The following is a 26401-nucleotide window of genomic DNA, read 5'->3' as shown; positions in this document are numbered from 1 at the left end:
CTGCTTTTAGGTTCTCTCTTTGCTTAGAGGACCCCTTTCAATATTTCTTGTAGGGCTGGTTTCGTGTTTGCCAATTCCTTTAGTTTTTGTTTGTCCTGGAAGCTTTTTATCTCTCCTTCAATTTTCAATGAGAGCCTAGCTGGATATCGTATTCTTTGCTGCATATTTTTCTCGTTTAGTGCTCTGAAGATATCTTGCCAGTCCTTTCTGGCCTGCCAGGTCTCTGTGGATAGGTCTGTTGCCAATCTAATGTTTCTACCATTGTAGGTTACATATCTCTTCTCCTGAGCTGCTTTCAGGATTTTCTCTTTGTCTCTGAGACTCGTAAGTTTTACTATTAGATGTTGGGGTGTTGACCTATTTTTATGATTTTGAGAGGGGTTCTCTGTGTCTCCTGGATTTTGATGCCTGTTTCCTTCCTCACATTAGGGAAGTCTCTGCTATAATTTGCTCCAATATACCTTCTGCCTCTCTCTCTCTTTCTTCTTCTGGGATCCCAATTATTCTGATGTTGTTTCATCTTATTGTATCACTTATCTCTCGAATTCTGCCCTCCTGGTCCTGTAGTTGTTTTTCTCTCTTTTTCTCAGCCTCTTTATTTTCCATCATTTGGTCTTCTATATCGCTGATTCTCTCTTCTGCCTCATTTATCCTAGCAGTTAGTGCCCCCCTTTTTGATTGCACCTCATCAATAGCCTTTTTGATTTCGACTTGGTTAGATTTTAGTTCTTTTATTTCTCCAGAAAGGGTTTCTCTAATAACTTCCACGCTTTTTTCAAGCCCAGCTAGTGTCTTTAAAGTCATGATTCTGAGCTCTAGGTCCGACATCATACTAATGTCTGTGTTGAGTAGGTCCCTGGCTGACGGCATTACCTCTTGTTCTTTTTGCTGAGGTGATTTTTTTCGTCCTGTCATTTTGTCCAGAGGAGAATAGATGAATGAGAGAACAAAATGCTAACAGGTTTACAACGTCCCCAGGAAATATACTGTATACAAATCAGAAAAGACCTGAAACCAGGGGAAAAGAAAGGGAAAGAAAGAAAAAAGAAGGAGAAAAGAAAGAGAAAAGAAAGAAAGAAAGAAAAACAAAAAGAAAAAGATAAAACAAAAACAGAACAATAATAAAACAGAATATGATCAAATATGATCAGGCTAGTGCATAGGTCAGTGCCACACACTAGATTTTGGGCATATTTTGGTCTGTTAGAAAAAAGTGCCTCCTAAAATTTTAAAGGAAGAAAGACTTATATACGCACAAAATAAGGGTTGATACAATGAAGGGATGGAAGATGACTGTATAGATGAAAAGTATAAAAGATTTTATAAAAGGGATTAATACGATAAGAAGTTATTTGACAAAAAAGAAGATTTAAAAAAAGGGAGAGAATGTGATCAGGCAGGAGACTAGTACAAAGACATACACTAGTGATTTAGGGTATATTTTGATCTGTTAGAAGGAACTGTATCCTAAAACTTTAAAGAGAGAACAGCTTATATATATATATGCCAAAAAATAAGGGTAACTACTATGAAGGGATAAAACATGACTCTAAAAATGAAAAATAAAAAATGTTTTTTTAAAAAAAGGGATTGATAAGATAGATGTTGGTTGAAAAAGGGAAAAAGAAAAATTAAACAAAAACAGTGAAAAAAAATAAGTTTGAAAAACTAATGAATTATGGTAAAAAAGCCATGAATTCTATGTGCAGTATTCCTCTAGCGCTGGAGTTCTCCCGTTCTCCTTGATCGGTAAACTTGGTCTTGGCTTGCTGGCTGTTCATGCTGATCTTCTGGGGGAGGGGCCTGTTGCTGTGGTTCCCAAATGTCTTTGCCGGAGGCGGAATTGCCCCGCCCTTGTCGGTCTGGGCTAAGCAAGCTGCTCGGGTTTGCTCTCAGGAGCTTTTGTTCCCTGCAAGCTCTCGGTACAGCTTTGGAGGACCAGGGTGAAAATGGTGGCCTCCCAATCTCCGCCCGGAGGAGCTGAGAACTCGGGGCCCCGCTCCTCAGTGCGCCCCCAGAGAAAAGCAGTCACTCCCGTGTCCCCGGTCTCCGGCCGCACTCCGCGCTCACCCGGCCTGTGACCAAGCGTTTCTATCTCTGGCACCGGACCCCGTGTGGAGTCTCCAAACCCAGCAGATCCCCGCGGTGCGCTCCCGCGCCGCTCCTCCCGGGGGAGGAAGGGGAGTCTGCCCCGGATCTGCCGCTTGTTGGGTCCCTGCTGGAGGAGCAGTGCCCCGACTGGGCCGCGGATCACAGTTTATGGCCACCCCGAGCTGAGAGCCCGCGCCTCGGCTCCGTCTCTGCAGCCGGCTTCCCCGCTCCGATCCCTGGGAGCTCTGCCGCACTCAGGCACCCCCGGTCTTTCTGTGACCCCGAGGGTCCTGAGACCACAATGTCCCGCGAGGCTTCCACCCCCCGCTTAGCCACTGGAGCAACGTCCCTCCGCGGAGCCGACTTCTAAAAGGTCCGATTTTGTGCTCCGCGGCTCTAGCACTTGCCAGAAGCGGCCGACGGAGGCCCCCTGCCCTGCCGTCTATCCTCCCGAATATCGCCTCGGATTCACTTCTCCGCACGTCCTACCTTCCAGTAAGTGGTCGCTTCTCTGTTCAGAGAGTTGTTGCTACTCTCCTGTTCGATCTCCTGTTGAGTTCGTAAGTGTTCAGAATGGTTGGATCCCTATGCAGCTGAATTCCTGAGACTAGAGGAAATCCAGGTCTCCTACTCCTCCGCCGTCTTGCTCTGCCCCCAGTGACAATATCTCTTATCTAACCTGTGGACAGAGTCACAAGTACCCGTAAATACCTGCGGTCTGTGGACGATATTCACTGACTGTAAATTTCAGTTGGAGGCTAATGAACATAAAAAAGGCATTATTTTCTATTCAGATTTATAGATCCCTCCCGAAATTTATACAAGGACTCCCTAAGGTTAAAAACCCTGCATATTGTAACTACCAGGTGAGTAGAACCTTTGCCAGAATCAAGGGACAGTTTGTGAGAGTTGAGGAACCCCTGTCCTGGTGGACAGAGGAATTCAGAGCATTTGACAAGGCTGAAAGAACAGGGTCGGGAGAGTAAATACCTGTGACTGTGTATTGTTGACGTATGACTTACAAAAGAAGCGAGGTGCTTAGTGATATTTAGAAAGAGATAAGGAACAGAATACTAGGGCTTTTTCTGCCATTGGTGAGTTTTTTTCGTTATCACTGATCTATTTTTTTTTAATTTAAAGAAAAAGCATACATATGTGTGTGTATATATATATATGACATGAATAAAAACATATCATATATATATGCCATAATATGTATACATATGTAGTACATAGAGAAATGTGTATATTTCCCTGATTAGGTCATAAATTACTAAAAGCAAGTTTGTGTCTCACATTTTGTTTCTATGTTTCTCAGTGCAATGTTCTGCAAGTCACAAATGTCCAATAAATCCTGCTTTAGTTAAAATCCTCCTGAACAATTTTACTGATGACTCACTCTAGGAACTATGTATCAATTATTAATCCTTGTTGCTAATTTTAAATCAAACTGTTTGTATAAAGAAATGTTCAGACATAAAGGTGAAGATCTATGCACTAAGATGTTCAGTGGACCAATGAAGCATTGGAAACCAACTACATAGGACAAAGCACAATAGGGAATTGTTTGAAGAAATGCTGCTGTAGGCATATGATGGGATATGGAATATTATGTAGTCATTAAACTCATGAGAAAGGATTTGGAAAACACAGGGACATATACTATTTTTAACTTGAGAAAGTAGTAGTGTAGTAAATACAACATGAGGCCTAATTGGTAGACTTACACACAAATTTAAAGTGTAAACTGAGGTAACTCACCATGAATTCTTGCATGAAAGGCCAACTGCTCTGGAGAGGACAAGCCCATGGCCAAAGCAGCACACTCATCCTTGGACTTCACCGCAATTCAAGATGTCCGTCTCCTAAACCAACCAGTGCTGAGAAATAAGGTTATTTGCAGAGTGCCCGATTTAGAAGAGGAGTTTGCAGCTAAATAAATGTAGAAAAAAAAGACCTAAATTAAGAAAAAAAATATATATATATAACTTTTTCATGTCATTCAGAGAGCCTCCAAAATGGATCCCAGCATCACACCCTGTTCTCTCATTTTTATGTTGTCGGCCTTAGGCGTGATGCTCTGGGCAGTCACCTGGATGGAGGGGAGGGGCAGAGACCCCTCCGGCTTTTTACTGGTGCCCAAAACTGTCGCAAAAAGAAAGAAATGTGAGTTTGAATGCCTTCACCATAAGATTTAATGGTTAATAACCAGATCTTACCTGAGAGGTATCTACAAGAACAGGGAAGGACGGGTACATTGGAAAATGCATCAGGGAGGCAGGAGGAAATCCATAAAAGGAGACTGGGCACCTCCCAAGGTTCTCCCTCTCCTTCCACCTCAAAGCTGAGCCATACCCAGACGATGTACCCTGTGGGGAGATCGAGAGGCAGAAATGAGTTTACTTTCTCGGGGGTACAACCAGCTCTGCCTTCTACAAATGGGCTATTCTTCACATTCTAAATGAGAAGACAAAGAAGCAAGGAAGAACCATTAATTATACTTTTGAGCTCAGGGTCTAAATATATTAAGAAAAATGTTCACTACTGTGGTACTTGCCAGTTTAATAAGAACTGTCATACGAAACAAGGTAAAGTGAAATTTGAGTACCAGAAAAAAGACAATTGACTTGACCCATCTGCTTTTCTGTTATTAATCCTGTGAAGATTTGCAAAGTGTGAAAACGCTCCTGGGCGTGCCCAGGGTCTCTGGCCCTCTGGCCCCATGCATGCTGCTCCCTCCCCAGGCAGGGTTCAAATTTCTCTTCCAGTGTCTCCTTGTCACAGGTGCAGGCTCATCCCCATCTAGCTGGGGACACGTTCTCAAGTCCTCGAGATTGAATCACGTGTCCCTTTGGGTTTCCCACACTGTCTCATGTACCTCCCCACCAAAGAACTTAACTGTGATGCATTAGGTTCTTCTGTTTCCTCCGTGAGGCCACAGTATGCCTGCGTCAGAGGCTTCCGCTCCACCCGAGACCCCTCAGGCTGCCCCAGCTCAGCTCTGGCGGCGTGCTCTGACGCCTCACGCCTCCTCGGTGGCTGCTGACGCCGGGCCATGCATATGTGTGGGGCCGCCGACACCCACACAAGCCCAATGTTTGACGAACGGCAGACCGGAGCCCGTGGGAAAATCTGTTTTCTCTTTCTCCGCCTGACGGAGTGTCCTGAGAAGCAGTCACTTACATCACTTCTTTCAAGGTTTTGTTTTAGGCATAGATAAATTAAAATTATGCATGCATAGGATTAAAAAGGCAGAAGTCTCTAAGGAAAGGTAGGCACCAGAGGGAACAGAAGACATAAACGGCAAAGCAACCGATACTGATGTGTGCCCACCATCATGAGGTGCAAGAGGCACACAACCTTGCCTGTTTCTGGCTCGGGATTTCTTCCCAGCTCTTGAAGATGTAGACAGATTGGAAGGGGTCCAAATGGCAAGGATAGTGATTAGGGAGATGGGGGGCCTGGGTCTGGGTGTGTGTGGGGGAGGACAGGAGCACCAGTGGCTAAGCTTGGCTGGGGTCTGGCTGTGGGAGGGCTTGCCACTGACATAACATAGCAAGGGTAGGAGTTCCACGGTGTGCGAAGAGCTAATTTGCTCTTAAATAAGAGGTTATGACCGAAAAGAATAAGAATAAAGAGGAAGATATCCCAGAGTGCTCAGAGATGGGCTGACAGCTCTACCATATTGGCAGTTAACTCATCACAGACAGAGAAATCCTGAATCTGAAGAACAGAGCTCAGGTGGACAGAGGAAGTCATCAGCGTTGTTCTTTGCTTCTTAATTCTAGAATCCCACCCCCGAAGCCAGAAGATGGCATCTGAGCTTAGTGCTTCAATAGGACGAGGTAAGACAAGATCCAGGGGCATTTGTTCATGGAAGGACTGCGAGCTTAACCCACAGGTGATTTGTACTAGAAAACCCAACAGAGTGGGCTTTGCTGGAAGGAGGCCTCCCAGACCTGCGGGGCAGATTTTGGACATGCTCAACCCTATACGCGATCTTAACGAAATCGCATCATTTTTCTGGTCCCAGAACAAAAGAGGGCATTTTCTAAAAAGTCCACCCTATAGTCTCAAAGGGCCTTTCTAGGTCTAAAGTTTTACTTCTCCCTCTTATGATCTCTGAAAAATAAAAACAGCCAAACTCCACACTCTCCTTTAGTCAGAAGTGAGCTATATTTTTCTCATGTTCACAATGAAGCTTGGTCTAATAGATCTCACTGGCTTATACAAGAGCTCTTTTCTTTTTTTGTTTTTGCTAAATTTTGAGATCTTAAAGAAGAGGGACTCTTTTTTTAAGACCTTATTTATTTATTTTATTTTTTTGAGAGAGCGAGTACATGAGCAGGAGAGAGAGGAGAGGAAGAAGGAGACTCCCTGCTGAGTAGGGAGCTCGATCTCAAGGACCCCGGGATCATGCCGGAGCCAAAGGCAGACGCTTAACCAACTGAGCCGTCCAGGTGTCCCAAGAGACTTTTTACAATGTCGGGAGAACCTAACATATACAGATTGAATCCCGCAGAATGCCAACATCTTTGCAGGGTCTACAATGCCTTACAGGGTCCAGGCCGACTCTGAGGGCTCAAGCCCTACTTTTTTTCCACCTGTTCTTGTGGGCCCCAGCCACAGTGCCTTGCTTGACTAACACTCCATCCACAAGGCTCATTCCTACAAGGTCACCTGCTCAGAAGGCCCTGTCCCTACAATGCCACCTCACCCCCAATCTCCCTCAGTTGAAACCACGATGCAAAGTTCAATGCCCTTCATAAATTCGGGCTGTGTGACCCTGCAGCCAGGCCCGACATGTCCTCCCCACAGGCTCTGGTTGGTTTGCTTCTTCTCTAGAGCCTCACGGTGGTGAGTCCAAAGCACTCCTTTGCGGAAGTGAGCTGGGCTGACTGTGTGGGGCTCCTCCAAGGAGCTGGTGTAGAGTAGGTTGACCCTTGCTGCCTCCTCCCAGAGGCTTGATGAGCAGGACCAGGGAAGCTGAGACTTTGCTTTTAATCTGGCTTTTTCCAGGTGTGTGGTCAGGGCAGTGTGGGAGAAATATGGCCTAATGTCCAGGCTGTTGTTTTGGTTTCTTCATCTCCGTGCACTTACCTCATGGAGCCTGTCAGCCTGGCGGACCCCTGAGACACCCTTGCCTTGCATTTTTCTCCCCAGTGAGACAAGTAGAGAACCTGCCACGCTGGATGTTTGTTTAGTAAATGCTTCAGGCACACAGAGGAAAGCAGTTTGAAGGGATGTTACAGCTAATCAGTTGCTTATTCTTTGTGTTTCTGTTTTCACGAATGAAGGTAGCAGACATCAGCTGAGCTGATTGAAAACAAGGCTGTGTTCTCCTCAGCCTGGATCGGGAAGCAAAGACGTCCAACACAGCCAGCCTCTCAGTGGGCACGGATGTCTTCCATTGGCTGCAGAAGACCGACCATTAGGGCCACCGTCATGGTGGCTCGGGCCGTCGCCCAGATCACTGCTGTCTCACTGAGAGAGCAGCCTGAGAAGGAATGTCTGCAGGTACACGGGCTCTGAGCCCAAGGGACAATAGTGATGTTTCCCAGGAAAATGAGCATTTTCAAAATCTACTGCTGGAATCCACGGCAGTCCACATCGCCTTTGCTGACCTTGTCCTGATGTCTGAACCACTCTCCAGAGGGCACGCTCTGCCCTGCCTTAGAGGGAAACAGACATTAAAAGGAAAGGTAAGGAAACTTTACCAAAACCTACTGTGGTCAAGAAAACTCATGAAAGGAAATAAGTATTTCTTAAAAAACCAGCAGGAGCAAAAGCAGTTGGTTCAAATCTCCCCAAAACAGCTTGGCTGAGTGGCAGATGTTGTGAATGCCTCGCAATGGGATTAAAATCTTAGGACAAGTTGTAGGAGGTTTTCAATTTCATCCCGGGCAGGCTGTCCCCCAGGCCCCACGGAGCCTCCCACATGAGGCGAACCCCGGGTCTGAGCCGAGCTCGGAGGCCTCGCAGAGGGCAGAGTCCCCGGAGAAAGGCACTGAGCAGGCACAGATGGGGCTTGATGGATCCTAAAAGGAAGCATTACCTGCCGGAGTCACCGAGCAGGCACAATTATTACAGGTCTCTGAGTTCATTGTCAATTAGAGTGGCAGTTAAAGCAAGCGGCAGCTGTGACAGATGGCTGGTCTCCAGCTAGTCGTGCTAATGGGATCAGAGCCAACTCACATCTTTTCTTCCCTCTGGAAAGGGGGGAAAAAAAAGAAAGACCCACATAGTTGTCAATTAGTCAATATAAAAGGGGAGAAAGCATCGTTTCTACAAAAGGGTCATTTATCTGTTTCCTTCTAATCCCCACGTCTTGCTTTTTGAAGGAGAGATTTTGTTTATTTATTGCTTACTTCAAACATGTTTTAGCGGAATGTTCAACCTAGAAGACATTTGGTGCCGAATCTTTGTTCCGTGTGAACTCACAATATGGTCTTCCCATAATGGCACCATTTCAATCAAGTGGTTAGCATTTTAATTGGCCAACTCCTTTTTCTGGCTGGAATTTGGAGGCCATTCTTCTATTTACATAGCGCACGGGATCAAAACACGCAAGGGCTGTGTCTGCGTGGAGGGGCTCACCCCAAATAAAATCCGGCCCCGGGAACCTGCCTAATATGCATCAATAAAAAGAGCCATTGAACACAAGCAAACTCCAAAGCCTAAGGAGCGTGTGTGCAAGTCCGACACGGGTTGGGGATGCTGCGTTGGGGGGCAGTAGGAGTCCCCTTGCCCTGGCAGGGATGCCCCCTGTGTAACAGGAGCTCCCCTGCAATGGCGTGGGCAAGGTGACAGATAACTGTTTGAACCAATAGCTGTTTGTCCTACAGAAACAGAACCCTTGGAAGGCAAGGCCATGGAGTTTTTGTTTTCTCTAATGTTAACCTCTTCATGACCCTTGGCTCTGGATGTGCCGAAGAGCAGAGGAGAAGGCTCCCCCCTAACGGCCTCCCCTCCCCCATTTCTCCATCGCACATGTGCACAGGGACACGAGTTTCTAGGGAATAGTCCCATTTCACTTGTGCCAAAAGAATTACTTAAAAATGTCCAGGACAGGGGCGCCTGGGTGGCTTAGTCAGTTAAGCAACTGACTCTTGGTTTCAGCTCAGGTCATGATCTCAGGGTCCTGGGATCAAGCCCCACATCGGGCTCCATGCTCAGCGGGGAGTCTGCTTGGGATTCTCTCTCCCTCTGTACCCCACACCTGCAAGTTCTCCGTCTCTAAAATCAATCAATCAATCAATCAATCAATCTTTAAAAAGAATGTCCAGGGTAAGAGTTGGAGGTAAAGACAAAAGAGTTGGCCAAAAGGCAAGAAATACAAAGAAATCAAATAATTTCAGTTCCAAATAAACCAATTCGGGAGCAAAACTATTTTCTTTTTCTATTTAAGGAAGGTATAGTTAACCTGTGGAATTTGAGTTAAGAAAACATAAAGTGGGAAGCCTGGGTGGCTCAGTCAGTTAAGCATCTGCTTTCAGCTCAGATTATGATCCCAGGGTCCTGAGATCGAGTCCCTCATTGGGCTCCTTGCTCAGCTGGGAGCCTGCTTCTCCTTCTGCCCTTCCCTTGGCCCCTCCCCACCCCGCTTGTGCACTCTCTCTCTCTCTCTCTCTGACAAATAAATAGATAAAATCTTTAAAAAAGAACAACCAAGAAAACACATAAAGTATGTATTCTATATACCAATTTATTTTTCCCATTGCCAAATTCACATATAACATCATGGAAGGTTTAGAAAGCACAGCAAAATTTAAGGACAAAAGAAGTCTACACACACATACTGGAAGGAAATGACATTTTAAATCTAAAACCAAATATGTAGACCTTTCTTGGCTTTTCACTGTGAGAGCCTAGAGGGGCTCCTGAGGATGCAGCCCCCATCCTAGGACCCCAGGGGATACTCGCTGTCCTGCTGGTCCATTCTCAGTTCACAACAGTTGGTGGTGACAAGGATTCAAAGGTCCCTACCAGGTGGAGGCTCCAGCAGGGACTCTGCCACTCGGGAGCATGACATGGCATGGCTGACAGCTTCCTCATCACCTACTCCGTCACTGACAAGGCCAGCTTTGAGCACATGGACCACTTCCACCAACTCATTCTGTGCATCAGAGGCAACAACTCATTCTTAATGATTCTTGTGCCAGTGAGGAAAATTCTATCTGAGGGACTTGAGGAAAATCACCAAGGAATAAGCAGAAGAAATGGCAAACACAATATCCTGTACTTGGAAACCAGTGCCATGAACCCACCTCTCAAAGTCAACAAAGTTTTTTATGATCCCAATTCAGTAATTAGACACTAGATTGCTGGGAAAAGAAAAGAAAAGAAGAAGAAGAAAAGAAGAAGAAGAAGAAGAAGAAGAAGAAGAAGAAGAAGAAGAAGAAGAAGAAGAAGAAGAAGGGCATCAAACAGGGAGAGAACAGGCTACAGACATCCATCAATTTCAGGGCATGATGTTTAGTGTGGTGACCATGGGTCACCCAGCCCTCCAGACCCCTCCATGACTAACTGTGCAGAAACCCAGGCCCAAGGACTTGGCTCAGTAAGGTAGCATGAGAGAGCGGGCAGGGAGGAGACAGGGCCCGGGTTTGCCCAGAAGTCACAGCCCTCCATTCTTTCCCGGAAACAAGGGCAGGAACTGTGACAGCAGCCGTCGGAGCGCCTCATGTGTGTGAGCAGCCCAAACCTGCCCCCCTCTTAGCGGGGTGTCCTGTCTTCCAACCACCGCTTTTGAAAGCTCCTGGGTGTGGAAGTGTGTCTGTATACACAGTACAAAATAAGCCATGAACATTCTTCTGCCCGTGCTCCCCACCCCAGTGTCTGAGCTTCAATGCCTTTTCAGCAGAGACATGGCAGATATGAAAGAGAACCGTATGGATCATCGAGACAGGAAACAATTGTGTTTGAGATAAAAACACACTGGATGGGATTAGCAGCAAATTAGGCATTTCAGACAAAATAAATATTGACGTTGAAGACATAGCAAAAGCCACTACCCAAATTAAGCAACAACAGAAAAAAAGGAACACTGAAAACATGAAATTAGCACCTGGGAGCAGCGGGCAAAGTTAAGTGGTCCAATGGGCGTGGAATTGGTGTCACCGAAGGAGAGGCAAGAGGGAGAGCACAGACAAAAATATTTGAATAGTTAAAGACTGAACATTATGAAATTTGATGAAAACTATACACCCGCAGATTCAAGAAATCCAGTGAACCCAGGACAGGGTACATAAAGAAAACCAAGCTGAGCGATGTTATCATCCAATTGCTCAAAAAGCAGCAAGATAAGCAATAGCTTAAAAAGCAGTCAGAGGAGAAAATACAAATGCATTTCAAACAGAGAAGAAAATACAGATGATGGCAAATTTCCTGTTAGAAATAATGAAGAGGGATACAGTGGAGCCAAATCTTTAAAGTACTGGAAGGAAGATACTCTCAACCAAAACAGTTCTATACTCAGAAAGCACACATAATGGGAGTCCCAGAAAGAGAGGAGAGTGAAGGCGGTAGGAAGGATGTTTGAAGAAACACATCATTTTTTTCAGTAAAACCCCTTTAGATTGTTATAAGTCTTTTGTTAATGTCCAGAGCTCTGAGAAAGTTGATATTGACAATTTTTGCCATAATTTCATATTTCTTTTCTAGAGAAGCCAATTTTGGAATATTGTTACTGCACCAGAGGAAGGGGGCTACAACCTTCCCATGCTGCCTACCTAAAATCTCTAATTTTTCAAAAAAAAACCTATTGCAATAACTAAATATGCATTTGAAATAATAAAATGTCCTTTAAAATAGACTGTCCATAGGGAGAAAAAATTTCCATTCTTAAACTATATATCTTGTGAATAATATATTCACAGAAAGGCAACCTGTGGTTACTCTCAAGTTAAAGAATTTCTGGGAAAGAAGTCCATTTGAGATTTGACTTTCACTCTCATTTTTAGCTAGACTACCTCACTTTTAATGTGCACACGTGTGTGTGTGTGTGTGTGTGTGTGTGTGTGTGTGTGTGTGTTTATTACCTGGTATTCAAATTCCCATAACATGTGTGATTTCTTCTGCTTATTAGTGATGCTTAAAGTGAACTATTTTACACAATGACAGTACTGTAGTTTACAAGTGGTAGATCATTGACAATATATAGTGATTTTATATGTGAAATATAAAGAATTGTGACTTTGCCAAGGTCACATAACTTATTAACTTACTAGGAGAACCGGAACTGTTGTCTGAGTTGTAATATCTGGCTGTGGGACTTGGATGAGGTTAAGATGGTGTTATCACCGTGTACTTCACTCTGGACATAAAGGGGATTTCACTGATGGAAAAATACTCAAACTGGCAGTAACAGATGATAGGATTTGAGAAAAATGATTGCTTTAATCAGACTTTGGAGTCTCTAATTTCTTAGTATAGGTTTTAGCATCTATTTTCAAAAAGCCCCATGCTTTCGAAAACAGCAACAAAGTTTGAGCTGAAACATCGTCCGTGTTGCCTTTGTCCCTTGTCTTGGTGAAGTCTTAAATGACTTTAGAAGTGTCCTCAAAGCTCAGGACAGGTGGTGCCTCTTTCCTCAGGAGATCCTGGGATCCAGACTGCTGCTTAGAGGTGCGAACACAGGGTAGAGGTTTTATACCTGAATTCAGGGACCTGGGGGTAGATTTCCATCTTGAAAATCCGCAGAGACATCGAGACATCTTTTCAGAGCATTTGCCCTTGAACTGGTCTGTGCGCTCTGACGTGGTCCGCAGCCCTGGGGCAAAGGCAGCCCCATTCTGGATGTTGAGAAGTCTTAATCGCCTTGAGTAAATCACGGACATGTACGTCTTTGTTTTGTTTATTTATTTTCGAATGTTCTAAAGGGGGGGGATAGAGATTAACAAAACTTAGAAGCCAAATATCAGCAGCTCCATCGCCATCCCATAAGACAGATAATAGATTTTATAAACTTAAGAAGAAATGCCATTTCTTCTTCTTCTTTTTTTAAAGATTTCTATTTATTTATGAGAGAGAGAGAGAATGAACAGGGAGGAGGGACAGAGGCAGAGGGAGAAGCAGGCTCCCCGCGGAGCAGGGAGCCCGATGCGGAACTCGATCCCAGGACCGCGGGATCGTGTCCTGAGCTGAAGGCAAACACTTAACGGCTGAGCCACCCGGGAGCCCCAAGAAATGTTATTTTTCAGGAAGACTCTAAGAAAGCCTTTTTATCAGGATCCAAATGACACTAAAAAACCCAGTTCTCAAGATTGTAAAGAAAAGGATAATGACACCCCAGATGGCGTACTACTTGGTGGGAGGCCCCGAATCTTGTGTGGGTCCTCTTGGATATCGTCCCAGAGGAAGTTCCCTCTTTGTGGAGGTCTGGAGGGTGTCCCCCTTGGCCACGTCTCATCACGTCTGGTGGGGAAACATGCGTGTGCCCGACTCCACACACAGTGCAGTAGGTCCGGGCAGGGCCCTGCCGCCCCGTGAGACAGCCTCACAAGGGATGAGGAAGGGCCACCAGGCTGAGACCTGAAGCCAACGTTTACTGGGAAAGGCAGTAATAATGGCAGTGAGACTAGTCCGCCAGATGAGGATCCCAGCCCTAGCTCATGATTTCTTGCACAAATGACGGGTACTCAGGAAGTACGGGGTGTGTGTGTGGGAAGGACTGTGAGGATGGGGTCCGTGAACAGGGCAGCGTGGTCCTGACTCACGGACCCAGACTCTCACTGGCACAGCTGTGCAGCCTCTCGCAGCAGGTCAGCGATTATAAAGACAATGTCCGCATCAGGAGTGGAAGACTGTGTGGGGATCAAGTGGCCTGCTGTGTGCAAAGTTACATAGTAACTAGGAAAGATGTGCCACTAGGAGTCTGGAGGCTCAGATTGTAGTTCCAGTGGGGCATAAACAAAAGTAACAATAGCAACATCACTGCATCAAATGCAAATATTGTGAAAGGTGCTTTCCCTACATTGTCTTAATTCTCAAGATGACATCTCGGTTTGGATATTATAGTGCCATGATGGAACTGAATCTCAGAAACCTCAGGGGGGCGGGTGTCAGGTCACCCAGTCACTTAATTGGAGTCCTGGGGCCAGTGAGCGCCCAGTGCTCTGGTCTGTGTGCACCGCACAACGCCACACGGCCTCCGAGCCTTTGGTGTGGGGCTGGCAATTCACCCTCTGCACCTTACTGCCCAGCGGCCAGATCTGTGAACACTACCTGTGCAACCTACCGCAGAGCTCAAGGTAAACCCGTTGCCATTGGATTCGTAATGTGCTTTGCAAATGCAGCTTTTTCATGGAGTGCCTGTTTTGTGTGATTTTTAGTTTTCTGTCAGACTAGCTTGCCCCAGGACGGTTGAATCAGAATCTGATTCCTTCCATCACAAACAATTCCTCCCAAGTGGCCTGTGTGAGGATGAGAGGCAATGTTCCAGGTCAGTGTCAACATTTGGCCAAAACAACATTCTAGATCTTTGGTATTTCTCCTTTTGATCAGTGCATTTCCTGGAATGGTTTCTGCTGGCTCTGAAGATGGTGTTCCGCACTGAGGTGTCTTCTCTCCATCAGACAAGCCCCTTGGGGACCTTGCAGGGATAGGTTCATGGCAGGGCTTGTCCTGGGGGTCACCTCCTGCCGGGCAGGCTCTACCACCCGTGCCATCCATCCCTGTGGCCGCCATGCTAATTCCAGGCACAGACAGCCTACAGTCTCCGCGTCCTCCAGGCACCAATCAGAAGAGTGGCTCATTCTCCATCTAACATGGGCTGAAATTAACTTCTACGAAGGGGACTACAGCTTGACACCTTATCCTTAGATTGTCAAACATCATTCCTTTAATGTAAATAGCTCTGACTCTTTTGCCTCTTTGTGGATTTGTTTGTTTCTTAAGCCAAATCCTTTTTTGGAATGAGGTGGTGAAGAAAGAATGAAACTGCATTATCTTGTACATCTCACTTATTTATTCACTCATGCATTACCATGTTTAAAAACTCCTCTGTCTCAGGTGTTCTGTGAGGCTCCCTGAAATGCTAGGTCTTCTGAGATAAAAGCTCCCCATTACATTTTACATCAATGATGGAGCTCTCACGGGGTGGTGGCTGGTGCTCCTCGGGGCCTCATGTTGGTTTCTCAGGACACTAACTAGCAGCAAAGAAACCCCTCCAGCTTATGACGCCCTGTGCTTACACCCAGTAAATTCTAGATAATTCCAGCTCCTCACAAGCAACCCCCGCCTCCACTTTTGATCTCCTAATATCACGGAGAAACCCAACTCAAGAGAGAGCAAGTTCCACACACAAACACAAAACCCCAACCCAAACACTGGAATGAGTGCTAAATATCCAATACTGCCTAGGAAACAGCAGGGCATCTAGGCAGGCCTACGCTGATGAATCCGAGGAGGACCGGAGAGAAAAGTCTGCGTGTGGGACCACTGGGAGTCAGCTGCCTGTGTTTCTGGGCCTGAGGACAGACTGGTGGCTGGGACCAAATCTTCTCCGTGGGCTGGGGAGAGACAGTCCAACTGGGGTAAAGCACCCTCTGACCACAGCGGGCTTTAGGAGTGGGAGGACAGCGGAGAAAGCAAACAAGCTTGAAACAATCTCACAGGAACGCCTGGTAGTCCCGGGGGCCATGTGTTACCCCTGTCTTGAGATATCATGTGCCATACTCCAGTTAAATGCTGAATTTTCTTACTACATACCTTTACAGTGAATGTGTCCACCTCTAATCTTTCTTGTTACCTTTAAGAGCCTTAAGGGTGTACGATCCCTAGTTTGAAAGCAAACAACAGGGTATATAGTACTCCCTGCTGTCCTGTTACAGGTGGGGAGGGAGGCTGGGAGCCAGGACACCTGTTTGCCACATCCGGGCATCCCGTGGCTTAGGGGACCCATTTGGCTTCTCTGAGCTTCTCTTTGTTTCTTGTCCCTCAGGTACAAACCCAGGTTAGAACAGGTCTGCTTCCAGCTCTGTCACCTAGGACCTTGATGTCCCACACTGTGCTCAGCATTTCAGGCCTAAGAAAGATCCCACTTGGAACAAGACTACAAAGAGAAATCCACTAGCTAATGTTTGCTTTGGCCTGGAATTCTCTTAGTTCAGTGTAGTGGGGTGTCTACTATCTATCAGGTGCTTTTTACAGAAATTGAACTGAATTCTCAAGGGAGTCCCCATTTTACAAATAGGGAGTTTAGGCCTAGAAAATCGAAGAGACTCCCTAGGGTCGGCGCCTAGCACAGTGCTTGACCCTGCAGCTAAGCAGGGTGTGGGGTGAAGACTCTGGGCTGGCACCAAGCGAGGCCAGGCCTCCTGTGTCTCCACCCCTGTGCCCACCATGGTTATCTCGGGATCACAAAGGGCTTTGACTGTGGATGTTTCTTTCTTACAAAAGTTGTAAAACCAAACAAATTACTGCTTACTAAGTCCAGTTTTCTTAGTAGATAAACACTAATGCCACCACGAGTTCCCCTGGACATGAAGGAACACCAGAGATGCTCAGAGTTGGGGACACTCCCAACTCTGACGTCCTGTCTGGCTCTGAAATCCTAAAACTCAAAGACTCTGGCCAAAAATAGGTCAAAAATGGCTGTGTTATCTCGTTTCTAACGAATACAGATTTCCTTCACCACCCTGTCCTCTGGGATTCAAGTCAGGAGCTGTGTGATGTTTTAGAAGTTGCTAATTACAGAGACAGACAGGAGATCACCTTGAAATACATTTTAAAATACATGAAACAAAATATCCCCAATAAAGTAAAACTTATCTTTAATCCAAATGATTCTTTGTTTAAAATGAAAAATATAAAGCAATCAACGGCCCCGGGCCCCAAACATGACTGAACACTGTCCAGCCTGTGCCGGCGTCCACGGGGGCAGTGCTCAGAGATGGTCCACTTACGGCTGGAGCTCAGCTCACTTGGTCTCACTTGGAAGTACCTTCAACTTCGTGACAGTGTGGCCTGAAACCCAGCTTCAGACGAGTCAAGCATCGTATTTCCTTGCTGAAATAACACTTCAAAGATTGTCTTGAAAATAGAAAAAATTGCCACATTTGGGGCAGAGGGGCAGGGATTTCCCTTTGCAAGTGAATGGACTTGAATTTGTACTCTCTGTTTTTTAAGACTTGGAGCTGGATGGCACTCAACCGCTGGAGTTTGCCCCCCTGGGGACAGAAAGGACCCTGAATGTGACGACCAGAAATGGCTCCAGGATGTGCATCTTGAGTGGGAATTGTCCTGTGTTGGTAATGGGCAGTTATTGCCTTTTCATGTTGCCTATCGGGACCTGCAGACGAGGGATCTTCTGAAGCACACACATGAATCTGGGCTCTGAATTGCAGCATTCTCTTTCTAAACCCCAAACAACATTACTCCAGAATTCCATATTAAAAATAATTTCCAAATATGGAGTCTTACTAAATGGAAATATGCATGGGTTTTAAACCCAGGGCTTTGAAGGAGGAAGAAAAAAAGTTTGATTTATCCCATGGAAGTCAAGAGGGGTGCCTGCTGATGTGCTGGAGACTCTGGGCCAGGGAAATAACGCCTGGGCCTGAGTAGAGAGACCTGGAGACACTTAGTGCCGTGGAACCCGGACAGGAGGGAGCAAAACAGCAGGGACACCTGCATTCCTTTCCAAGGGCGCTTTTGCAGGCCCAGCCCAGAGGTCGGGAGCCGGGCCAGGCCTCTGTCCTAGCAGAGGGTTCTGAAGGTCATTTTGAGAGGTTGTAAGCATGAGCTTCCTTTGGTCAGAAGGCCGTGGGATTTGACCTCACTCTGAATATAATCTGGAAGTTATGATTCCCCAAGCGGTCGACTCAGCCCAGCCCCCACTGAGGAGCAAATGCCCAAAGAGAAGGGATGCTCAGCCGCCCTCCCCTTCTCTCCCTTACTTGCCTGTACTTAAGGCTCCCTCCATGCCTACAATCCCAGTTAATGCTCATTGTTCCAGCATTTTCTGGAATGGAGATTAGGGAGACAGTAACATTTTTGGTCTTAATGTTTTGTCCTTTTCTTATGAGAATGTGCACTTACAGTGAGGAGCTTTAAAAGAATCCAAGTAAAATCATCGGGGTATCTCTATTTTTAATTTTTTGAGGCACCTCCACTGTTTTCCAAAGTGGCTGTACCAACTTGCATTCCCACCAACAGTGTAAGAGGGCTCCCCTTTCTCCACAACCTCTCCAACACTTGTTGTTTCTTTCCCTGTCCATTTTTGCCATTCTAACTGGTGTAAGGTGGTAGCTCAGTGTGGTTTTGATTTGAATTTCCCTGATGGCTAATGATGATGAACATTTTTTTCATGTGTCTGTTAGCCATTTGTATGTCTTCTTTGGAGAAGTGTCTGTTCATGTCTTCTGTCCACTTTTTGACTTGATTATGTCTTTTTTGGATGTTGAGTTTGAGAAGTTCTTTATAGACCTTAGATACCAGCGCTTTATCTGTAGTGTCATTTGCAAATATCTTCTCCCATTCTGTGGGTTGCCTCTTTGTTTTGTGGACTGTTTCCTTTGCTGTGCAGAAGCTTTTTATCTTGATGAAGTCCCAAAAGTTCATTTTTGCTTTTGTTTCACTTGCCTTTGGAGATGTATCTTGAAAGAAGTTGCTGTGGCCGATGTCAAAGAGGTTACTGCCTGTTCTCTTCTAGGATTTTGATGGATTCCTGTCTCACATTGAGGTCTTTCATCCATTTTGAGTTTATCTTTGTGTATGGTGTTAGAGAATGGTCGAGTTTCATTCTTCTGCATGTGGCTGTCCAATTTTCCCAGCTCCATTTATTGAAGAGACTGTCTTTTTCTATTGCATATTTGTTGCTGCTTTGTCGAAGACTATTTGACCATTGAGTTGAGGGTCTATATCTGGGCTCTCTATTCTGTTTCATTGGTGTATATGTCGGTTTTCGTACCAGTACCATGCTGTCTTGGTGATCACTGCTTTGTAATATAGCTTGAAATTGGGGAACGTGATGCCCCCAGCTTTGTTTTTCTTTTTCAACATTTCCTTGGCAATTCGGGGTCTTTTCTGACTCCATACAAATTTTAGGCTTGTTTGTTCCAGCACTTTGAAAAATGTCATCGGAATTTTGGTCGGGATGGTGTTGAAGGTATAGATTGCTCTGGGTAGCATAGACATTTTAACAATGTTTATTCTTCTGATCCATGAGCATGGAATGTTTTTCCACCTTTTTGTGTCTTCTTCAATTTCTTTCATGAGTGTTCTGTAGTTCCTAGAGTATAGATCCTTTACCTCTTGGTTAGGTTTATTCCAAGGTATCTTATGGTTTTTGGTGCTATTATAAATGGTATCGTTTCTCTAATTTCTCTGTCTATAGTTGAATTGTTAGTGTATAAGAAAGCAACTGATTTCTGTGCAACTGCAATCCTGGGTATTTACCCCAAAGACACAGATGTAGTGAAAAGAAGGGCCACATGTACCCCAATGTTCATAGCAGCAATGTCCACAATAGCCAAACTGTAGATAGAGCCTAAATGCCCTTCAACAGATGAATGGAAAAAGAAGATGTGGTCTGTATATACAATGGAATATTACTCAGCCATCAGAAAGGATGAATACCCAACTTTTACATCCACGTGGATGGGACTGGAGAGGATTATGCTAAGTGAAATAAGTCAAGCAGAGAAAGTCAATTATCATGTGGTTTCACTTATTTGTGGAACATCAGGAACAGCATGGAGGACATTAGAAGGAAGGGAAAAATGAAGGGGGGGGAATCGGAGGGGGAGATGAACCATGAGAGACGATGGACTCTGAGAAACAAACTGAGGGTTCTAGAGGGGAGGGGGTGGGGGATGGGTTAGCCTGGTGATGGGTATTAAGGAGGGCACGTACTGCATGGAGCACTGGGTGTTATGCACAAACAATGAATCATGGAACACTACATCAAAAACTAATGATGTAATGTATGGTGACTAACATAACAATAAAAAATTAAAAAAAACCTAATGATGTATTGTATGGTGACTAACATAATAAAATAAAATTAAAAAAAAGAATCCAAGTAAGATTGAGAAATAGTGGGATTTGGGGTGTTTATGAACACTATCTAGAATCTCTGTGGATGGATGTGATACATATTGGTTATATGAAGTCTTTGAGAACAATGCAATTTTAAAAAAAAAACTCATAGTCAGTCCCTTTGCCTTCCAACTGGTTTGTCTACATCAGACATATATTATGGTTTATACCCGTCTCCACCCTGGACATATGGATCTCATCAGCTTGACCATCTGCTCTTCTGAGAAGTAACTGAGGCAAAATACTTGTTTTTAGGGTGGTAGTCAGGATTCAATGAGTAATACTCAGGAGAGCACATTGTTGATATAGGCTCCCTGTGAAATGGTTTTTGAATGAAGCCACGCTCCTAATTCTTGAAAGACCTAGCGATCAGAAAGTTTCTCACTTTCTAGTATGACTGGGCATCTTTCTCCAACCCAACAAACAGAGGGGAATTGCTGACCAGCTCTGTGCAGAGGTACAGGGAATCTTGTGGGATTTCTTCAAGGAAGAAGTAGACAGGAAATTCTCTCACCCAACTTTATTTACCTCACCTCCTATCTGTGGGCTCAGAAGGGGAGGTTAATCTGTGGGACAGTGAAGGAATGTAGTCCAGTGGTGAAGAGAACATTCAAAATAGTTGCCCAAACGAAGCAACCTAGGAAGACAGAGCCACGTGCCTTGATATCACTGGTTTGGCGAAGAAAGAGAGCTGAGGTTCTGTTGGCCTCCCCGCGTCTGCTTGGTAATGTGTCCCGTTTCGGGGAGCTATCGCTACTTTGGTTTTCTGTGATGTAGAAAGGCCATAGTAGTTTTGAAGTTCACGCTGCAGGGCCAGGAGAGTGGCAGCATGAGGACGAGGACCTGGGGTAGCAGCAGGTGGGGCCCATACCTGGGGAGATGCCGAGGGGAATCGAAGGGAACTCCCTCAAGTGTCCCCAGATGCTAGCAGGGCTATCTTGGGATGGGCCTGAGCTTTTACATCGCTACACCTGCATCAGTGTGGACAACTGTATTTACAAGGCTCAGGATGGACCAACGCAATTCCTCATATATAAAGAAATCTTCAAGGGCCCTGGAAATCCAAGGGCTTCACTTGGGTTATTTTTCTCAGAAGTGTGTTGGCTTTTCACCAATTCCTTAAGCTGTACTCCTTAGAGTCATAGTTTGGGGTGTGCACATAGGGGTGCAGGAGAGATCGATTTGTCCTAAGTCCTTAGGGGCAGCCAAGTCCCCTAGTGACTTGGTGCTCCAAGCAAATACTTTAATTTTTCCATGGGTACCAGGATGTGCAGAGTTTGGGAAGTTCTGGCTTTGGGGACCAGCAGAGGTGGCATCGGGACACGCAGGCCCTGCGGGTGGGCCATCTGTGGCTATGGGACAGAGAGAAGTGGATTCCTAGCGTTTGCCAAAGGCCGAATAGCGGGGTCTTCCAGACACAAGCTCCTCATCAGAGACGATGCTGTGTATAATCCATTCATCGGGCAGAAAAATGATCTCTGTCCTCCACGTCTTTGCCAACAATATGTTATTTTATCTCTGCCATTCTGGAGGCTTACGTCCCTCTTTGAGCTAACTTCTCTGCAGGTTGACTTCCTTTGCTTATAAATGTCAGAAAATTTGAGTAAGCTTTCATCTGCGAATCCCATTCACAGAGCTGATCTGTGCAAGGTTTATCTTCTGAAATGGATCAGTATGAATTAGATGTGGGTGGGAGACGCTGATAAGGAAATTCTCGCAGCTGGGGGAGCCAGGGTGCTAAGCGGCTTCCATGCCGACTGGCTCCATAAGGCAGCTCTGTGTCAGCCCGGCATCTGGGACCAACACCTCTGCTTTCAGCCAAAGACATACATATTCAGGAACACAGCAGCGTGGAGGATACGATCAACATTTAAAATTCATGCTGGAAATGAATAGTTCAATCTCGATAGAGAGGCCAGAGACAGAGCAGCTTAAAATACACATTCTGAGGACAGAGAAATCATCAGTGTGAAGCTGCTCTCGGCCTTTCATAGGGGCCTCCCACACGGGACATGGGGTGTAGCGTGCGGACACTGTCCACACAGTTACTCCGAGCAGTCCTGCAAACCCCTCAGAATGAATCATGTTCCAAGTGGGGGTGATTTGGAACACAATTTGGGATTATTTTATAAATATCCCACATGAAGTTATCTGCTCTTTGTCATAAAAAAGAGGTTTTAACTAATTTTTATATTGCTACTATTAGATTCTAGAATGTTTGCTGTGCAAATACAGAGACTTCATAAGAAGTGGGCAGATCACAGATGTGCCTTAAAGCATTTTAAAACAATACAGATTAAAGACAAGGCATCCGTCTATTTCTGTTGGAAGTAATAATGAAAATCGTCTCCTCAAATTAAATCTATCATCGGAAAGAAGGCTTTCAAGGAAAGCATCTAGATGTGTCAATTTGCAGTTCTAGAAACTGAAGACCAAAGTCCAGTCCATGTTGCCCAGAACTGGCCTCAGCAGGGCTAAGCGAGCTCTGCATGAAGGTCACGGGCTGCCCCCTGACCCCCCGCACTGAGTCCCTTTCCTTGTCCATTCCTCTTTGTCATTACCTTTCTTGGGCCCACCTGAAGATCTATCAGTTTAGGTTTATCAGTGAAGACATATGAGGACGCCGAATGAGCCAGGTGCTCCGTCCCCTCACAGCGCCGAGTACAGGCTGACCTGGGGTGAGCTAGGGGGTATATAGAGCCTGTATCATCGAAGATTCTGTGAGGTCTGAGAATTCACAACGTTCTTTAAAAAACAGACAGACCCGCTGTATCAAAGACTTTAAAAAATTTAATAAGTAATGGAAAAGAATTTATCTGTTTCAATTTAATTGTTAAATTGTTTTCAGTGCTATATTTTTTTAAATAAAGTTTTTTTTTTTAGGGCATTTCTAGATTCACAGCAAAGTTGGGAGGAAGGCAGAGATTTCTCACGCATCCCCTGCTCCCCACACGTGCAGGCTCCCCACTGTCAACACCCTCATCAGAGTGGGGCTGTTGTCACAATCGGTGGGCCTTCATCCACGCGCTGTAAACACTCCAGAATTCATGGTTTATTTTGCACATTCTGTGGGTTTGGATGAACATCTAATGCATGCATTCACCATTATAATATCCAGAGTAGTTTCACTGCCCTAAAAATGCTCTGGGCCCCACCTAGTCACACAGTTTTTAGCAAACCTGTTTTGAAGATGTACTACCGGCCAGACAGGGCGCTAGGCATGGGCTGTAACCTCAGCTTACAATATTCCCTGCCTTTCACTGTCAGAGACGAGTGTGTGAACAGCTCAGTGGATTGGAGCATCACAGGTGTTACAGTGAAGTTCTGTAAAAGGTACCACACTCATCCTTATGTTCTTTCCTTTCATTATTCTAGGTTCTCTAAACAGCACTCCCTAAGAAATCCTTCTTGCCATGGAGGCTGATGAAGAACATCAAAGATTAAAGAACAGTAACAGACATATTGGGGAAATATTTCAGTTCAATATAATGGTGATTTCCCCCCTCAAATTTCTGATTACTTTTCATCTTCCCAGCTCTCTGGGTACAAGTTAAAATACCCCAGTTAGTGTCTTTGGAGTCATCAGATAATGTAACCCCCTTGAAGGCATTTTGCTGACTTTTCCCTTTTTTGGACAGGCCATATTTTAATACTGTCTGAACGTGTGTGAAGCCCCCATAAATTCTGTTCTCTGTGTATGTTTAAGACCCAACCAAAGTGGGCTTTTGTTTTTAAAGCTTACTATATTTGTACTTTTAATTGAACATTAGTGGGACATCTGCCAAGCTAATATAGACACTTCTCTATGCACTGGAAAACCCAATTAGGACTTGTTCTGAGTTTGATTATCAGTCAGAAACATGCATACAGAAATATTCATTACAGAGCTGCTGGGAGCTGAGATAAAGCAGCAGATGGCCGAGTTACAGAGTTGCTGTCAGTCTCCCCCAACACAGTTTCACATTTGCTTCCTAAAAGACAGGTGACCAAATATCATCAGGGGGATGCAGTGCCCGTGGGAGGCTCACCACGCACTGATGGCATCATCCTCTCTTTAGGATGTACCGAGCGTTTCCTGTCACGGTCACTGACACAGAGGAGAGCACCAGGGACCACAGCCCGTTCCCTGCTGGGCTGGTTTGCAGCTCCCCTGTGGGTGTGCTTTCAACTTTAATTGGGGATTTTTGAAGACTGTGTGGGGTACCTGAAGGCAGGTGTGGGGGTGGGGATGTTGCCTAAATGCTTACTCGGTGAGGCACCTCGATGTGGCATCTGCCCACCTTCTGAACATGGGGTTGCCACTGTTGCCCAGCATTTCTCCTATAGAGTTATCTGGTACTGGTCATTACGTGTGGATTTGATGTGACCCATGAAGCAGTCCCAGACATTCAACAGGACTTGGAGAGACTCAGAACCAGGCCCAGGACTCCTTGATAGGGATGAGGAGCAGGAAGACGCAGAGGGCTTGAAGGATCGGGGTGCTGCCCGGGATGGGGTTCAGTACAGAGCTCACGGAGGGGTGCTGGGCAGCCACGCACCAGCGTGAGGACTGAGGAGCAGGGAGCAGACGGAGCCCAAGGACGGAGGGCAGCAGGCACATTGGGCTTTCGTTCTTGAGACTGCTGTTTGGTCTAGGTTTTGAGGTTGCTCAGAGTGCTTTTCTAAAATGAGATTATTTTGCATCAATGAACAGAATTTTGTGAACTCAGCAAACTAAAGTAATATCGTCATCCAAAATGGTAGATGGGCAACTTTGTCTACCTCCATGGAGGTTGGGCTTATGAAGTAACCTGAGTATTTCTTTTGGAGCTTCTTAATTGTCTTGTGCTCCCAGTCTGGCTCAGGTCAATGGTGCATGTGACGTTCTGGCACAAGCTGCCTCCACACGGTCAGAGGCAGCCAAGCGCCCAAGCTGTTGTGGAGTTGTCAGCTAACAGGATCAAAGACTTCTGAGCAGTTTATTTGAAAAGCATTTGAGTAATTTAGCTCCTAATGGCTTCAGTATGTTTGCTATTTCAAACATTAAATCTATTATTTTGAAAATGAAAGAAAGGAAAAAATAACGTTCATATTGGTTGTTCCATTAAGCAATGTCCATTTCCTGCATTCACTAAGGAACCAAATCAAAGAACACAACCTTCAAGTCCCCACAACAGTGTGTCTGAAAATGGTTAACTTTATTTGGAAGAAAAAAAAAGGAGGCAGAATTTGTGTTTTTCTAAAGTAGGTAGGCTGTTTTCTATCTATCCGTGTAACACTGCCCAAATGATGAATAGAAATAATGGACGTCTTGTAAGACCAGAGATCTCAAGATACTAATATTGGGATAGGCCCATGTTCCTAAACTTTAAGCATCTTCATAAGATTTGAGGTATTTGGTGATAATTCAAGTGCTAACCCACTCTGCTGGCGTATATAGTAATGGTAAACACTTGACTCTGGACAGGTAACATTTTTTTTTTAATTGTATTATGTTATGTTAATCACCACACATGACATCATTAGTTCTTGATGTAGTGTTCCATGATTCATTGTTTGCGTATAACACCCAGTGCTCCACGCAGAACGTGCCCTCTTTAATACCCATCACCAGGCTAACCCATCCCCCCACCCCCTCCCCTCTAGAACCCCCAGTCTGTTTCTCAGAGTCCATCGTCTCTCATGGTTTGGCACCCCCTCCAGAAGACATTTGGAAACCATGATGTGCTCTGTTCATGTAGCAGCGGTGAGTGTTTGCCTAACGGGGACTAGCTTTATAGCTCCTTCTGGAAAGGCCAAGAAGATGACCTAGCATTTACAAGTTTTGTTTTGCCAGGATGGCAGCACAGGTTTACAGGGCATCTAGGGAGAGAGTCTCTTCCTCATCCCGTCACTGTCTGGGGCATGCTTTTGAAGGAATGAGAGCCTTGTCCTATCATATCCACGGGTATCTGTCCCACTGGAGTCCCAGAGGAAAAGGCCAGGTAAGGTGAAATTTCTAATAGCAAGGTAGAATTTCCTGGCATCGATCAGCGGTGAGTATGAAAATTCTTTACCAAAAATGACAATTTGAAATTGACCTTAGTGGGACAAGAAACACTCTCTCACCCTGGTTCTTGATTAGGCATTTGGGGTGTGTCTAGGTGGTTTTGAGGATGCTCCTATGGAGACATGTGGCCTTTACTCCAAAGATTAGGCTGAGAATTCTAGAGGAAATCTCTTTCCCTGAACTGACAGGGAAATTCAAGATAAAGTTGAATAAACCATATACATTTTTACGCATATTGAC

Source organism: Callorhinus ursinus, unplaced genomic scaffold, assembly GCF_003265705.2.
Source record: "Callorhinus ursinus isolate GAN/ISIS: 27379988/994484 unplaced genomic scaffold, GSC_fseal_2.0 scaffold10, whole genome shotgun sequence".
NCBI lineage: Eukaryota > Metazoa > Chordata > Mammalia > Carnivora > Otariidae > Callorhinus > Callorhinus ursinus.
Note: the sequence above shows the minus strand (reverse complement) of the source record.